Source organism: Phyllobates terribilis, unplaced genomic scaffold (genome assembly GCF_046119375.1).
Source record: "Phyllobates terribilis strain yellow unplaced genomic scaffold, ASM4611937v1 Scaffold_285__1_contigs__length_2463970, whole genome shotgun sequence".
Taxonomy (NCBI): Eukaryota; Metazoa; Chordata; class Amphibia; order Anura; family Dendrobatidae; genus Phyllobates; species Phyllobates terribilis.
The window spans coordinates 1,462,704-1,479,730 of record NW_027363045.1 but is presented as its reverse complement, the minus strand read 5'-3'; the positions used below and the strand labels follow the sequence as shown (position 1 = coordinate 1,479,730).

At 46.8% G+C, this 17,027-nt stretch overlaps 1 protein-coding gene across 1 annotated transcript in view; it reads left to right on the top strand.

The window, feature by feature from the left end:
• LOC141220372 (uncharacterized) overlaps nucleotides 1-17,027 on the top strand; it is a 796,264-nt gene that overhangs the window by 524,143 nt on the left and 255,094 nt on the right. The gene's annotated exons all lie outside the window — the stretch shown is intronic.

Here is a 17,027-nt window from a genome sequence, read left to right as displayed (position 1 = left end):
AATCGATGAAACAATTATTATGACAAGATATCATCGTTAAAACACAATGCAGAAGATAAAATATTAGTGGAAAAGTTCTCTAGAAAGGAAGAACGTAGAGAAGAGACAATAGTGTGATGAGATTTGCAAACAACAAGCTAAGTTCTTGTAGGTGATACTGACCTCACGGTCCTGGAACTCTCTGGAGATGTCCACTGCTAATTCCTTGTAGGTGTTGGTTTTCGGTATCATTAGACCAAGTTTTGAAAGCCCAAAATCGGTAACTTTAATATGTCCAGTAGATGTAATCAGGAGGCTGCAAAAGAGAAGATGGTTTTAGCCTCACAGACTGAATGATAATAAATGACAACTTTCCCCACTTTATTATACTACGGGGGCACTTACTTTTCCGGCTTCAGGTCTCTGTGCACCACACCGTAACTATGCAGGTATTCCACGGCAAGTACCGCCTCTGCAAAGTACAAGCGGGCCATGGGGACAGAGAAAGGACCCCTGGTGCTTAGAAGGGTCCCACAGTCTCCACCTATAGAAGAAAGGAAATATGACCGGTGAGGGATTTATACAGCAGATAACCATGATATACCACGAGCAGATAACCATGATGTATAATGAGCAGTGAGCGGAAACATCCTGGGGAGATCACACAGATAGTGGCGCACATAGAAATCACAAGACCCCATATCAAAAGTTGTAATTGCCCCCCAACCTAAAAAATAAAAAAGAAATATATTTATATCCCTGTTGAAGCAGCTTGGTGTTCTCACCAGCAATACAACTTTTATGGCCATTTTAGAGTATGATGCTCCCAAAAATGACCACACCCACACTCAATGAGTATGGTATCCCCACAGTGAATCCTCCTAAGGAGGCCACCACTTAGAATGAGGCCAGCCACAACCCCCTACTCGGTGTGATGGCACCCACAGCAACCCTCCCACTCAGGATAATGGTTCCCACAGTCCCTCACACAATATAATGGTCCGCATAACTCCCCACTCAGTATGATGTCCCCACACAGAATGGGGACCTCCATACAGAGTGAGCACCCCCACAGCACCCCACTTAATATGATGACCTCCACTCAGCATTCACAGTCCCCCCCATATCTAGTCATACGTCCCCCTTTCAGTATTTTGGCCCCTACTAGCCACGTACTCAGTATTTTTGCCCCCACCAGCCCCACCTCCTTGAAGAAGCAAATACCGCTGAAATTGTGGTGACAGGTGGAGGGATGCTGCCCACTGCCGAGCGTCGACAGACCCCCTCCGACTGATGAGCCCCATAGCGCCCCTGCACCAAGATCAATGAATTTACGAGCATCTTGGTAATAGATAACCTATAGTAAATGCTCTGTGGGGAAGTAACCAACAATGTCCTAATGATATGAGCAGTGATAAGATGAAAGCAGACATGGGCTGAATATAATACAATAGATGTGTCTTACCTCCTACATACTCCATGACCATACACAGGTGAGATCTAGTTGGAAAGGAGCAGAGCATGGAGACCACAAAGGGACAATCAGCAAATGTTAAGATGTCCCTCTCCAGAAAGGCCCATTCCAATCTCTGTGCAGTATTTAGGTTCCGCTTAGCCATTTTCTTCATAGCAAAGGTCTGGTGTGAGTCTTTATGATGCACTAAGTAGACGGCCCTGGAGAGAAGGAGAATCCATCGGTTATAATAAATCCTTATTAATAATCCATCTATAGAAATCATTATATGTTTAATACTGGTATCCAAGGGGTAACATTTCTCCTTGCGGAGAGTGACATGTTAAGCTTGTCAAGGTGAGGAGACTTTTAAGCCTCAATGATCATCTGGGAAATATGCAAATTGTCTCTTCAGAGAGGAAGAGAACTAGAACTCTAGTGCCCCTTATAGGAAGTAGTAATCCTAAAAGTCAATATCGACCGTTTAACGAGCCTTGTCACATGACATAGGATAATAGCCATAACCAAAATCTCAATTTTCGGACACTATGTTTGGGGTACAAGCACTCATCAGTGCAAAGTGTGAGATATGGTTTGGCTGGGTGAGAGGCATCTGACCGGGATCCAAGGGGTAACGTTTCTCCTTGCGGCAAAAGCCATGTTAAGCATGTCAAGGTGAGGAGACTTTTAAGCTGCAATGCTCTTCTGGGAAATATGCAAATTGTCTCTTTTCAGAGAGGAAGAGAACTAGTACCCTAGTGCCACCTATAGGAAGTAGCAATCCTATTTCCCAGAAGAGCATTGCGGCTTAAAAGTCTCCTCATGTCCGCAAGGAGAAACGTCAACCCCTTGGATACCGGTCAGACACCTCTCACCCAGTCAAACCATATCTCACACTTTGCACTGAAGTAGGGCAGTACCCCAGAACACAGTTCCTGAAAATTGAGATTTTGGTTTTGGCTATTATCCTAAGTCATGTGACAAGGCTTGTTAAAGGGTCGATATTGACTTTTAGAATTGCTACTTCCTATAGGTGGAGTTCTAGTTAGCTTCCTCTCTGAAGAGACAATTTGCATATGTTTAATGCTAGAAGTCTGGCCGCCACTATAAATCCACATCTAGAAATACATAAAATAGCACTACATAGATCACCTATGGGAGGTCTCCACAATGCCACTTCTGCCGGAGCCATTACCCAGGTCACATTATAGATACGAGAATCTACCGAAATTCTCTTTGGGCAGATTCGCTATAACTGACCAAATACAATTTAGTGCAAATAAAAACTGGTCCAAAATGAATGTGCTCCAGGGCTCTCTTCTGCTGCTGAGGCCAGTGATTGGGCCCACATGGTCATGGTGGAGGGTGTAGATGTCATTGACGTCAATATGGTGTCACCCTTCATGTGACCATGTGTAGCCAACTTCTCTGATCAGCTTCATAATGGAGCCCCCCCATCAAAACAAAGATCAGAGTGGAGAGCAGAAAAGCTCAGGTGGAGGAGGCAGCATAAGAACAGATGAGGGTCTAGCACAGGCGAATGTAATAATATTATATTATTATATATTATATTATATGTAATTATATTATTTAAATCGCTTTCCTTACAGTTTGATTTGCTACAGATCATATAATTTCCCTATGATAACACTGAATGGCAGAGTGCAGGGGCAGAAGCATTGTCATAGGGAACCCTGAGAAATGTGGATTATGGCAACAGAAATCTCACCCAAAATTTCCACTGCTGATGAGTTTGGAAGTTTCATAGTCGCTCATATGCGGCTTTCTCGCCGGAACCAATGAATCCATCACGCTCTATAAAAGAATAAGAAATAATACTGATTTATTGAAGATGCAAGAAAAAAGTTACAGATGCAAAAACTTCTCCCCCCATATTATGTCCCAGATGATTTACACTGATATGATGTTGGGAGGATACAAACCGGACGCTGGGCAGACCTGGCTCTAGCACCCAGCACATCCAGGCAAGTGCCGGGGCCCTGAGTAGGCGAGGGGCCCACTTGCTGTCGGGCACTCTGGCGCGCTATGGGACCGGTGAGCAGAGGAGAGCGGTGCCAGCGCCAGCTAGTGGGCCTTGCTCCCCCCCCCCCAATGCATGCCCAGGACCACGGCCGGCACAATACTTACCTCTCCACAGCTGGTGAGCAGTGAGGTGAGCATTTGATTTTTTTTTTTTTTATGTATGGAGGTATGGGGCATTATATGGGGGGAGAAGTGACATCCTGCATGGGGCATTATATGGGGGGGAGGTAGGGACATCCTGCGTGGGTTATTATATGGGGGGGAGAAGTGACATCCTGCATGGGGCATTATATGGGGGGGAGTGACATCCTGCATGGGGCATTATATGGGGTGAGAGGTGACATCCTACATGAGGCATTATATGGGGGGGACATCCTGCATGGGGCATTATATAAGGGGGTGACATCCTGAATGGGGTATTATATGAGGGGGAGAAGTGACATCCTGCATGGGTCATTATATGGGGGGGGAGTGACATCCAGCATAGGGCTTTATATGGGGTGAGAGGTGACATTCTGCATGGGGCACTATATGGGGGGTGACATCCTGCATGGGGCATTATATGGGGGGAGTGTCATCCTGCATGGGGTATTATATGGGGTGAGAGGTGACATCCTGCATGGGGCAATATATGGGGTGAGAGGTGACATCCTACATGGGGCAGTATGTGTTGGGGGGACATCCTGCATGGGGCATTATATGGGGGGTGACATCCTGCATGGGGCATTATATGGGGGGTGACATCCTGCATGGGTCATTATATGGGGGGGGAGTGACATCCAGCATAGGGCTTTATATGGGGTGAGAGGTGACATTCTGCATGGGGCACTATATGGGGGGTGACATCCTGCATGGGGCATTATATGGGGGGAGTGACATCCTGCATGGGGCATTATATGGGGTGAGAGGTGACATCCTGCATGGGGCAATATATGGGGTGAGAGGTGACATCCTACATGGGGCAGTATGTGTTGGGGGGACATCCTGCATGGGGCATTATATGGGGGGTGACATCCTGCATGGGGCATTATATGGGGGGTGACATCCTGCATGGGGCATTATATGGGGGGGACATCCTGCATGGGGAATTATATGGGGGTGACATCCTGCATGGGGCATTATGTGGGGGGGATATCCTGCATGGGGATTATGTGGGGTGGGACATCCTGCATGGGGCATTATGTGGAGGGGACATCCTGCATGGGGAATTATATGGGGGGTGACATCCTACATGGGCCATTATGTGGGGGGGGCACAGCCTGCATGGGGCATTATGTGTGGGGGACATCCTGCATGGGGATTATGTGGGGTGGGACATCCTGCATGGGGCATTATGTGGAGGGGACATCCTGCATGGGGAATTATATGGGGGGTGACATCCTACATGGGCCATTATGTGGGGGGGGCACAGCCTGCATGGGGCATTATGTGGGAGGGACATTCTTCATGGGGAATTATATGGGGGGTGACATCCTGCATGGGCCATTATGTGGGAGGGGGACATCCTGCATGGGGCATTATGTGGGGGGGGGGGGCACAGCCTGCATGTGGCATTATGTGGGGGGTCAAAGCCTGCATGGGGCATTATGTGGGGGTCACAGCCTGCATGGAGCATTATGTGGGGGGTCAAAGCCTGCATGGGGCATTATGTGGGGGGCACAGCCTGCATGGGGCATTATGTGGGGGGTCACAGCCTGCATGGGGCATTATATGGGGGCACAGCCTGCGTGGAGCATTTTATGGGGTCCATTATTCTATATGGAGCAATATATGGAGCTCACAATACGGTATAGAGGACTATGTGGTGCCATTATACTGTGTGGAGGACATTACTGTCCGGTCTGCACTGTGAGCTGTGAGGATTCGCCGCTTTCTGAGTTATTGTGGAATTTACAATAGATATCGCTCATGTAATGTAAGAAGTGAAATCTTCGGGCTTGTACTATATATATATATATATATATATATATATATATTTATATATATATATATATTTATCTGCGGTATCTGTGCATCATGAATCGTGGTATGTGTTAAAGGGGCCACTGAGACTCTTTCGCCCAGGGCCCACGAAATCCTGGAACCGCCCTGCAACGGTCATCATACATTACTATAACATTCTGGATAATGTGGGAGATCACACAGAGGAGGACTTACAGGTAATCTGTCACCAGGTGTTTGCTATGTATTCTGAAAGCACCATGATGTAGGGGCAGAGACCCTGATTCCAGTGATGTGTTACTTACTAGGCTGTGTGTGGCTGTTTCAATAAAATCAGTAGATTATCACTAGAAGACTATCTGTCTAGCCAGGTAGTCCTATTGCTCTGTACCCCTGCCTCCACCACTGATTAGCAGCTTTCTGCCTATGCACAGTGTACACAGAAAGCTGCCAATCAATGGTGTGGGCGGCGTTATACAAGACTCAGCATTCAGAGCTCTGCAGCAGAAAAAAATAGTGATTTTATCACAACTGCTCCACCGAGTAAAGTAATCAACACATGGAATCAGGGTCTCTGTCCCTGCATCATGCTTCTCTCAGACCAAATAGCATAAACCTGGTGACAGATTCCCTGTAATTCAAATGTAATTAACACCATAGGGTCATCTACACTTAGAATAGAGACGTCCCATGGTTGTATGGGGGATAATACTGGACGAGTCATTCACACCCCATGATCTGATGACACACACGCATCCCCCTCTATGATACTTACGGATTCTTGGATCTCCGGGATCTCACTAATTCCATTGTTAGGATTCGACAGCTCAGTTGTTTCTAAAATAATGATGAAGAAATGAAATGTATTAGAGGATATTATTCCTACATAGATAATACAGCAATATAACGGAGAAATGACAAGATGTCTGTAAATGGGATTAATACTCGTTATATGGGGATTCTAAATATGAGAATATACGGGGAATCCATAGATAAATGTAATGTAAATGATGGAGGAACCCCTTCATAAATAACAAAAGACTGACCATCACTTCCGAAAAGAAAATGGGTGTGAACAGGTGCATACTAAGAGTAGCCATCCAAATACATAACTAACAAAGTTGCACTCTGTAACGCTATAGCATGTAAACATGAAATAAATGAAATTTGAATTGCATTACTGCTGTAGAAAATAGGATAAAAGGAAGATACTTAGCGCATAATTTGGCCAATTCATGCATGGCCAGAAGCCATGGCAAGGCGACCTTCTTTTTCTGGGTGCATGCCAAGTAGCCACGGCAAGGTGACCTTTTTTTTTGCTGGGTGCATGCCCAGCAGTCACGGCAAGACGACCTTCTTTTGCTGGGTGCATGCCCAGCAGTCATGACAAGGTGACCTTCTTTTGCTGGGTGCATGCCCAGCAGTCACGCAAAGGCGACCTTCTTTTGCTGGGTGCATGCCTAGCAGTCACGGCAAGGCGACCTTCTTTTGCTGGGTGCATGCCCAGCAGTCACGGCAAGGAGACCTTTTTTGCTGGGAACCTTTCTCCACCCATCAGCCCGGGGTGGTTTTAATCACAACAGGATCCTACCTACCCATATAAATGTAGGCTTCAGCCTAGGAGAGGATTCACATTAGGAGAGGATTCCAACAAAAAGATCGCCTTGTCATTGGCTGCTGGGCATTCATGAATTGGCCAAATTATGTGGTCAGTATCTTAGTTTTTTCCCATTTTCTAGAGCAGTAATGCAATTTAAATTTAATTTATTTCATGTCACTTGCTATAGCACTGCAGAATGGACCCTCCATCACATGAATGAGGAAGCCCCCACCCACGCTGCACATACGAGTGATGGTAAGAGAGCTGAAACAAAGGAGAGATTTGCAAATTAGCCTGGAAGTGCACTGGGGGCGTGTCACTGCACTTGGATTTCTTCTTTCACGCCCCCAGCGCACTTCCATTCTGATTTGTATATGGTGTCTACTTTACATTTCTCCTGACTGGCACATTGGATTTCTACAAACAATTATTATTAGGGGACAATGGCCTATACCGTCACACCACTACTTCTATATGTAACAATGTGCTGCCAGGTTCCCATTACACAGAGTAGAGAGTAAATCTAACATTATCCTCCGTCCTCTGTAATATCTGGATATTCCTTGTAGAAGGTCGGGTGATCGCTCACCTGTAATCAGATCGCTGTTCAGCTCCGGCTGACTCCTATTAGGGTCAGGGATTTTCGGGGTCACATTTTGCCCATATTTGGCGTCGCCTCCTGTTGTTTCCTGATAGATATAATATATATAATTAATATGTGGAAGATTTCACTAAATCACCAAATACATAAATCATGAAGGACTAAACCAACATTTACAGATGCACCAATTGTAACGATACAAATCCCGCGCCATCTTCAGACCTTTTCTCAGAAAGTCTCCTCAGATACGGTGGATTAAGATACGTCTATTAATATTGATCCTTACCGGGCGTTCTAATGAGCGTTCTAGTATAGACAGGACTTTTTCGGCCAGTTCTTTAAAGACAGCCAAATCTTCAGTCTGAGATCTTTCTTCAGCCTATAAAAAAGGAAAAATGGAAAGGAGAATTTTGAGATGAGAGCGGTCAGAATGGAGGCGGAAATTGTATGTGACATCGGTTCTCTGTCTGCAGATACAATGACTACATACTGTATTTGGGGACTCGTTGTGTTTTACCGTATTTTTTGGACTATAAGATGCCTTTTTTTCCAAAATGTTTGACCTCCCTTCTAACACTCTCGCACCCCTCCAATCTATCCTAAACTCTGCTGTCTGACTAATCCACCTGTCCCCCCGCTATTCCCTGGCTTCTCACATCGCTCCGCCAATCCCTTCACTGGCTCCACATTACCCAGAGACTCCAGTTCAAGACCCTAACCTTGGCATGCAAAGCCACCCACAACCTGTCTCCTCCATATATCTGTGACCTAGTCTCCCGGTACTTACCTGCACGCAACCTCCGATCCTCAAAAGGTCTTCTTCTCTACTCCCCTCTTATCTCCTCTTCCCACAATCGCATACAAGATTTCTCCCGTGCATCCCCCCTACTCTGGAACTCTCCACCCCAGCATATCAGACAGATTATTAATAATAATAATTGTCTGAATGTAGCTTACCAGGGGGGTGGCTGTGGTGGAGTGAGGTCACAGGAGGTAGGGTCACTGCTGTAGGAAGCCGGCAGTAGAAGTGGGGCGCTGCTGCGGGCCCCGAGCTGGGAGGAGCGGGGTATCCAGGAGGTGCGAGGCTGCGGGCCCTGGGCTTCAAGGAAATGTTAGCGGTGATTTAGGAGGGGAGTCCCCGCTCTGCCCATTGATTTTCTGGCAGTGGGCTTCAGGCAAATGGCCGCTAGAGGCAGTGCATGTGCAGATTTAGATCTCGGCTCAATGACGAGCTGAGATCTCAATTTGCGTATTGGCCATCTCCAGCAGCCTACTTCTTGAAGCCCACTGCAGAGAAATCAATAAGCAGAGCAGGGCCTCCCCTCCTGAATTACCGCTAACATTTCCTTGAAGCCCAGGGCCCGCAGCCTCGCACCTTCTGGACACCCCGCTCCTCCCAGCTTGGGGCCCGCAGCAGCGCCCCACTCCTACTGCTGACTTCCTGCAGCAGCGACTCTGCCTCCTGTGACCTCGCTCCACTGCCACCACCCCCCTCAGTAAGCAACCGAAAATTCGAACTATAAGACAGGACTATAAGACAGACCCCCATTTTATTATAATAAATGTTTTTCCTGTCTACCTCCCAAAAATTTTTGGTGCGTCTTATGGTCTGCAAAATACGATATATTAGAAGAAAAAGCTTCTATCCCTCCATTATTATCTGTTAATATTGAGATGTTCTGTGCAGAGTGTCCGCCACTTACCTGATGTAGTAATGTCCTGATGTTCTGAAGTAAATCCGTCAGATAGTCTGACGTTAGACGACGTTGTCGGTGTTTGGTCAGGCAATCCTTTACTAGCTCCATCACCAGCCGGTGAGTGAAGCTGAGGACGCCATCGGGTGGTAGAAGCACACTGTTAGGACGATTGATCATAAGGATCAACAATAGTGCTTTTACCTGAGGAATGTCCAAAACAATTCCAGCCATAGTGAAAAACTGCAAGTGCTATCAGTCACTATAGAGCCAAGAAAGGCACCGGTGAGCCTATGTGCATTGTATATATAGCGACTGTGAGCAGTGATGTCACCATCACCTGTGATGTCATCACGGAATCTTGTGATAGAATCTTCACGGAGCAGCTCTGCGCAAATAGAATGCGGTCTGGTATTATATAAAGTGAAAACACCATACAATTAACTACCCATGTTATCATGACCGTTCTATTTTATATCCAATTAGAACACAGCAAGGATAAAGGTGTGTTCACAAGTTGGATTTTGGCAGTATTTTTTTTCTACCTCAAAAATCAAAGAAGGCAGGAAAAACGCTGCTTAAAATTCAGGTGTTTTTACTTGTGTTTTTTTTTCCATTCATTTGAATGGGTGAAAAATGCTGCAAAACCTCTGAAAGACTTGACAAGCTGCAGATTTAAAAAAAATGCAAAAAAAACAGCATGTGAATGAGATTTCAGAAATGTTATTCACTAAGATGGTACTGTAAAACACAGCATTTTTGCTGCAGAAGAAAAAACAGTGAATACACCCTAAATATATCCTCAGTCATATTATGGGAAATATTGTATATTTCGCATTTATTATCTCACGTGTTTTTCTTCACCATAGAACTTTTAAGGCTGTGTGCCCACTATGCGTTTTTTAGGCGTTTCTGCAGCGTAACTTCCGCCGCGGAAACACTTAAAAAACGCTTGGTGATAGGTCTGCAATGGTCCCCAATGATAATCCGCATGTGCTGTGCACATGCTGCAGAGATTTCCGCTGCGGATTATCATTGCGGAAAAATCCGCAGCACGTCCTTTAATTCTGCAGAGTCGCTGCGATTTAGCCGCCATTGACTTGCATTGGAACGCATAACATCCGCATGACTACAAATACACATGTGGATATTATGCGACTCAATGCGTGGATGGTACCCGGGTCTGGAGATGAAGAGACTCTCCTCCAGACCCGGGTACCATAGTACTTGTAGTTAAAATAGAATTAAAATAAAAAATAAACATATACTTACCTTCTGATGGCCCCTGTCTGCTCCCGGCGGTGCTGCTGGCTCTTCGGCTGCTCGCGGTGGTAAAATGACCTTCCATGACGCCATTTAGTCATGTGACAGGTCACGCGACCGCTGACATCGGCGGTCGCGTGACCTGTCACATGACTAAATGACGTCATGGAAGGTCCTTTTACAGCACCGTGATCCGCCGAAGACACCGGACGCACCAGAGAAGGAGATCGAGGACCATCGGAAGATGAGTATAATGGGTTTTTTTTATTTTTCACCATTATTATTCTTTTTTTTTATTATTGATGCTGCATTTGCAGCATTGTAACTTGGTCACACTATATAAATCCATTTCCGAAATCTCAAGCACAAAGCTTGCTTATTTGTCCTCAGTATTTTGTGCTTTCCATGGCTTTTTGCAATAGAGTATGTCACTTGTTTCAGCGTTTTTCACCCATTAAAAAAAAGGGTGGTGGAAAAAAATGCTGAAAAAAAGCCTAGTGTGAACATTTTGCTGCGTTTTTAGTGAAAAAAGCAAGTATGTGACACACATTTATTCTTGTGATTTTCCCAAGTTTAAACCATCTTGTCTTGGTCACCTGAGATAGCAGCTTGGATTATTACAGTTTAATTAAATTAGTGATGCCTACAAAATAAACATTGGTTGAGCTAGGTGTGAGATTGAACAACACGTGTGGCCCAGGGAGGTGTGAAAATGAACAATGCCTGAGCAACTCAATGGCAAACCATAATGTGAAAGTAAATAGTGTCCTACAAATTCAATGCACTGCCAGGGTCTTAGATAAACCATTCCAGACCAATTCACCCCCCCCCCGTTACATTTGTAATGTGTACTTTTTCATGAACATATGTCTTGCAATGGTGACCTGTTTTCATGTGTCTATGGTGGAAACAAAGCTGAACTTTGGGATCCTGAAAAACGCACCAAAAATGCACCAAGAACCGCTGCAAAAAACCACACAAAAACCTGCGTTTTTGACGCTACTTCTTTCCTGCCAAGAGATTATGTTTTGCTGCAGAAAAAAAACACCTAGTGTGAATATAGCCTAAGACTTACTCTGCCAGCATTATTAGTCAATATTCTGTATACAAATAGGACTCCAATCCAGGTATTCAGTTTATCATAAACATGCCTGAGTTAATCTGCCAAATACACATAGTATGCTTTCTCATAGGTGAAATATAAATCCTGTTAAAGGTCCAAGTTGCAGCAGTTAAGTAGAACAAAACAGACCTCTTCATTCTTTGTAGGTGGAAAAACTTTCGAAATTGTCAGTGTATCAAGTACTTATACTCCTGACTGTATATAGTATAATTGCCGCACTGCTACATACAGGTGCTTCTCAGAAAATTAGAATATCATCAAAAAGTGAATTTATTTCAGTTCTTCAATCCAAAAAGTGAAACTCATATATTATACAGAGTCATTACAAACAGAGTGATCTGTTTTAAGTGTTTATTTCTGCTAATGTTGATGATTATGGCTTACAGCCAATGAAAACACAAAAGTCATTATCTCAGTAAATTAGAATTAACAAGAAACACCTGCAAAGGCTTCCTAAGCATTTAAAAAGGTCCCTTAGTCAGTTTCAGTAGGCTCCACAATCATGGGCAAGACTGCTGACTTGACAGATGTCCAGAAGGCAGTCATTGACACACTCCTCAAGGAGGGTAAGCCACAAAAGGTCATTGCTAAAGAAGCAGCTGTTCACAGAGTGCTGTATCCGAGCATATTAATGGACGTGGAAGGAAAAAGTGTGGTAGAAAAAGGTGCACAAGCAACTGGGATAACCGCAGCCTTGAAAGGATTGCTAAGAAAAGGCCATTCCAAAGTTTGGGGGAGATTCACAAGGAGTGGACTGCTGCTGGAGTCACTGCTTCAAGAGCCACCACACACAGACGTATCCAGGACATGGGCTACAAGTGTCGCATTGCTTGTGTCAAGCCCCTCATGACCAATAGACAACGCCAGAAGCGTCTTACCTGGGCCAAAGAGAAAAAGACCTGGACTGATGCTCAGTGGCCCAAGGTGTTGTGTTGAGATGAAAAGTAAATTTTGCATTTCATTTGGAAATCAAGGTCCCAGAGTCTGGAGGAAGAGTGGAGAGGCCACAATCCAAGCTGCTGGAGGTCTAGTGTGAAGTCTCCACAATCAGTGATGGTTTGGGGGGCCATGTCATCTGCTGGTGGAGGTCCACTGTGTTTTATCAAGACCAAAGTCAGCGCAGCAGTCTTCCAGGACGTTTTACAGCACTTCATGCTTCCCTCTGCCCACAAGCTTTATGGAGATGGAAATGTCATTCTCCAGCAGGACTTGGCCCCTGTCCACACTGCCAAAAGTACCAATACCTGGTTTACACACAACAGTATCACTGTGCTTGACTGGCACCAAACTCGCCTGACCTTAACCCCATAGAGAATCTATTATAGAGAATCTATGGGGTATTGTCAAGAGGAAGATGAGACCCCAGACCCCACAATACAGATGAGCTGAAGGCTGCTATCAAAGCCACCTGGGCTTCCATAACACCTCAGCAGTGCCACAGGCTGATCGCCTCCATGCCACATTGCCGCATTGATGCAGTGATTGATGCACAAGGAGCCCGACCAAGTATTGAGGGCATTTACTAAACATACATTTCAGTAGGCCAACTTTTCGGATTTTAAAAACATTTTTCAAGCAGTTGTTATGAAGTATTCTAATTTACTGAGATAATAACACCTTCGAACACCGTTAAAACCAATGGCAGGCAAACAAAAACACATAGAAACACATAGAAAACACCTTCAAAGGTGTCCAAAAGCTGACAAACTGCTCAGAAGACATAACTAACACCACACATGGAAAAGTGACGAGTACATATAGTCATGCGAAAAGAAAAGAGGTGGAGGAGTAAAAGGAGGGGGAGACACAGATATAGGCATGTCATGCCCTTCTAAAATCCAAAAAGTGAGAAGCCGACACGGCCAGTCCGTTCCTGCCCGTGCCACCTCCGTGTCGCCGGGTTTGTGCCAGAGCCGCGGTGGACCCTGACGGCCAGCCCCCCTCTCCTAATACTGGTGCCTGTCCGCTGGTGGGTCGAGCCCCCCGCGGTGGGGGGGGAGTAACATCTGCAGAAGAAAGACCATCTTCCAGCCAAACTAACATGTCGACTTCTTTTCGTGGACAATGTGATACGATCCCATTCTTACGGACACGCCCATCGCTACAAATTCCAGATGAGGCACAAAAACAGCAGGTGCTTCAGCGGATATCAAGTGCTCCTTCAAGTGGGCTCTCCTCCACCTCAACTTCAACATCACAAATACTCCAGTCCTCAGAGGTGTCACCCCAATCGCACTTGCTTCCTCACAGCTCCCAAGTCTCCAGCTGCTCGTCTGAGTATGGGGTAACACAGATGGTTGAGTCTGCACAGCTGTTTACTCATACTATAGCCTGGGAAACGGAGGTCTGCTCCAGAGCTTCTGTTAATCCAGACGAGGAAATGATCTGCACTGATGCCCAGAATCTTTATAAGTCAGATCCAGGACCAGATGAAGAAGGTTCTGAGCATAATGTAGACCCTCGTTCCCAAACTGTAACTCCTGTTGGTGGAGACAATGATGAAGACGATGATGAGACTCAAATACCTGATTGGAGCGACAACTTGACTTTTCGGTCAGGGCAGGAAGAGGTTGGCTTTGAGGACGACGGGTGTGATAACACACAGGGTGATGATGACAAGGTTGGAGATCCCACTTACTGTCAACCCACAGTCAGCCAGTCGATGAGGTCACCCGGGCCTTTGCCTGGCCTTTGGGATGTCGCGGTGGTCGGCTCCCTGGCCCGTACCCTGGGGTCACTCTTTAAAAGGGTGGATAATTGTTAATTTTATAAGAGTTTGTGACACCACATGTGGTATCTGGTGAGAAGCACCAGCGCTGCAGCAGTCCACTGAGGCCCGTGATAAGGCAGCTCGATGGTATAGCTCCCCACAGGTGGAGCTAGGTCTCAGGGCAGCGTATGCAGGGGGAATGCAGGACAGGCAAGACCCAGCTGGGTCAGAGCAAGAACGGAAACGGACACGGTAGTCACTTCAGTACCTTTTACTGGAGGAAATTCAGGCACATCCTGGAGCACTGTAGGGTGAAGGGTGCATATCAGGATCCTCCCCAATGAGCGGGTGTAGGGCCTCCTGTTTCTTGCCTCTGCGCAATAAGTTTCTGACCTGCCTGGAGCTAGGCCTAACTTTGTCTCTGTCCTGCGCTGGCTGACCTTGTGGTAGGGCCTTCTCTTGAAGTTCACGCTCCCAGTATGCGGGGCCTAAGCGTCTCCTGGCTCTGTTACGTATCAGCACCTTAGCGATCCTGGGACTTGTAGTTCTCCAGGGATTACGGTTATGCCTTACTGGGTCATAGAGATCCCGGTAAGCTCGGATCCGGTGTCCGGTAAATGCTTCGGGGTGAGCTGGTTAAGCTCCTCTGCCCCTTATGTACTAACTCGCCACTCGCCTTCGGCCTACTCGGGCCCTCAATAGGCTATACACACTAACGGCAGCTTGCCGCGCTTCACCGATCTTATGACGCTGGCACACCTTAAGCTCTATCTGGGCTCCCTGAATCTAGCTAGCAGGAGCCTCGTGCTCCACTGCTGAACTATTAACTGAGTTCTCTAGACTAGACTGAGCTCCACTGCAGACTGACCTCTCTTAGGCTTCTCTACTGCAGGAACTCTTCAGAGGAACTGAACTGCCTAGCTCCACCTTCCCTATTTATATCCCTAACGGGCTCCCTCTGCTGGTCTGAGGTGGAAGGTGGAGATGTGTGAATGTTTATGGGGGCCTCTTGTGGAGGATTCCATCAATACACTCTTCTAGGATCTGTGATACCAAGCGCAGCGGGGCGTCACAGATGCTATTGAGGACGAGGTTAGGTTGCGCCTTCCTGGACAGAGACGGAGTACTGGAAGCACGTCAACAACTGCATCCTCAACCACAACTCCGCCTCTGACCACAAGTCGTAGTGGCTCTTCAGGTCGCATGGGCTCTAAGCCTTGCATAGCCTGGGCATTTATTCAGATCGATAAGGATGACCCAACTCATGTTATCTGTAATATTTGTCACCAAAAGCTAAGTAGAGGCCAAAAAATCCATAGTTTGAGTACTTCATGCATGTACCATCACATGGATATGAAGCATAAGTTGCAGTGGGAAGCTCACTGTGCTACAATGCGGCCTAGCAGGCTGGGCCAACCACCGTCTGCCCCATCTTGTGCATCCGCGGCCTCTTCATCCTCTGTGACTGGGGGGACAGCAGTCACACATGTTTTTGGACGCAGACCTGCCACCTCTTTACCTGCAACAGCCAGTGTGATTGGCAGGTCGTCAGTTCATTGGGAAGTGGAAACACCTGCTGGTGTTGAGAGCTCTCTGACATCGAGAGCACCACCTTTGGATCAAGGCAACCTAACATGTCCGCCTGCATCTTCCTCACAGATCGGCAGTTTGCCAGGGACACCCTACTCAACCCCGTCAAAGCACAACAGCCAGCCCTCGGTCCCTCAGATGTGGACAAGTAAAGACCATTTCCTCCTAGCCATGAGAAAGCTAAGAGGTTGAATTTCACCATCTGCAAGCTGTTGGCTACAGAAATGCTGCCTTTCCGCCTGGAGGACACAGTGGATTTTTGAGACCTTATGTCCGTCGCAGTGCCCCAGTACCAGATGCCCAGTCGGCACTACTTCTCAAAGAAAGGTGTGCCTGCGCTCCACCAGCATGTCGCACACAACATCACCGCTTCTTTGAGAAACTCTGTGTGTGACAGGGTGCATTTCACCACAGACACTTGGACGAGTAGGCATGGACAGGGGCGTTACATGTCGCTGACAGGGCACTGGGTAACTATGGTGACAGCAGGACAAGGGGCTGCTGTCCAAGTCTTGCCGTCCCCGCGAGTTGTACGTCAATCCTCTTTATCTAGAAGTTCCTCCACTGCTTCTGCCTCCTCAACCTCCTCTCGGTCCTCCACCTGCACCCAAAGCCTGTCTGGTAATGCCACCTGCTTTCTAACTGCGCACCTCCTTACTATGCTGGCAGCAGGGCTCAACGGCATCAGTGTTTACTTTGAAATGTCTGGGAAATGTAAGTCACACAGCTGAGGACTTGTGGTCAGCTCTGGAGATCCAGTTTCATGAATGGTTGTCTCCACTGGACCTGCAACCAGGGAAGGCCGTGTGCGACAATGCTGCAAACCTGGGTGCGGCCCTTCGCCGGGGCAATGTTACACACGTGCCTTGTATGGCTCACGTGTTGAACCTGGTTGTCCATAAATTTTTAGCCCACTATCCCGGACTAGATGGCCTTCTGCAGAGGGCACGGTCGCTGTGTGCTCACTTCCGCCGTTCGCATCCCGCAGCTCAACGACTTACATCTCTACAGAAGTCGTTGGGCCTGCCAG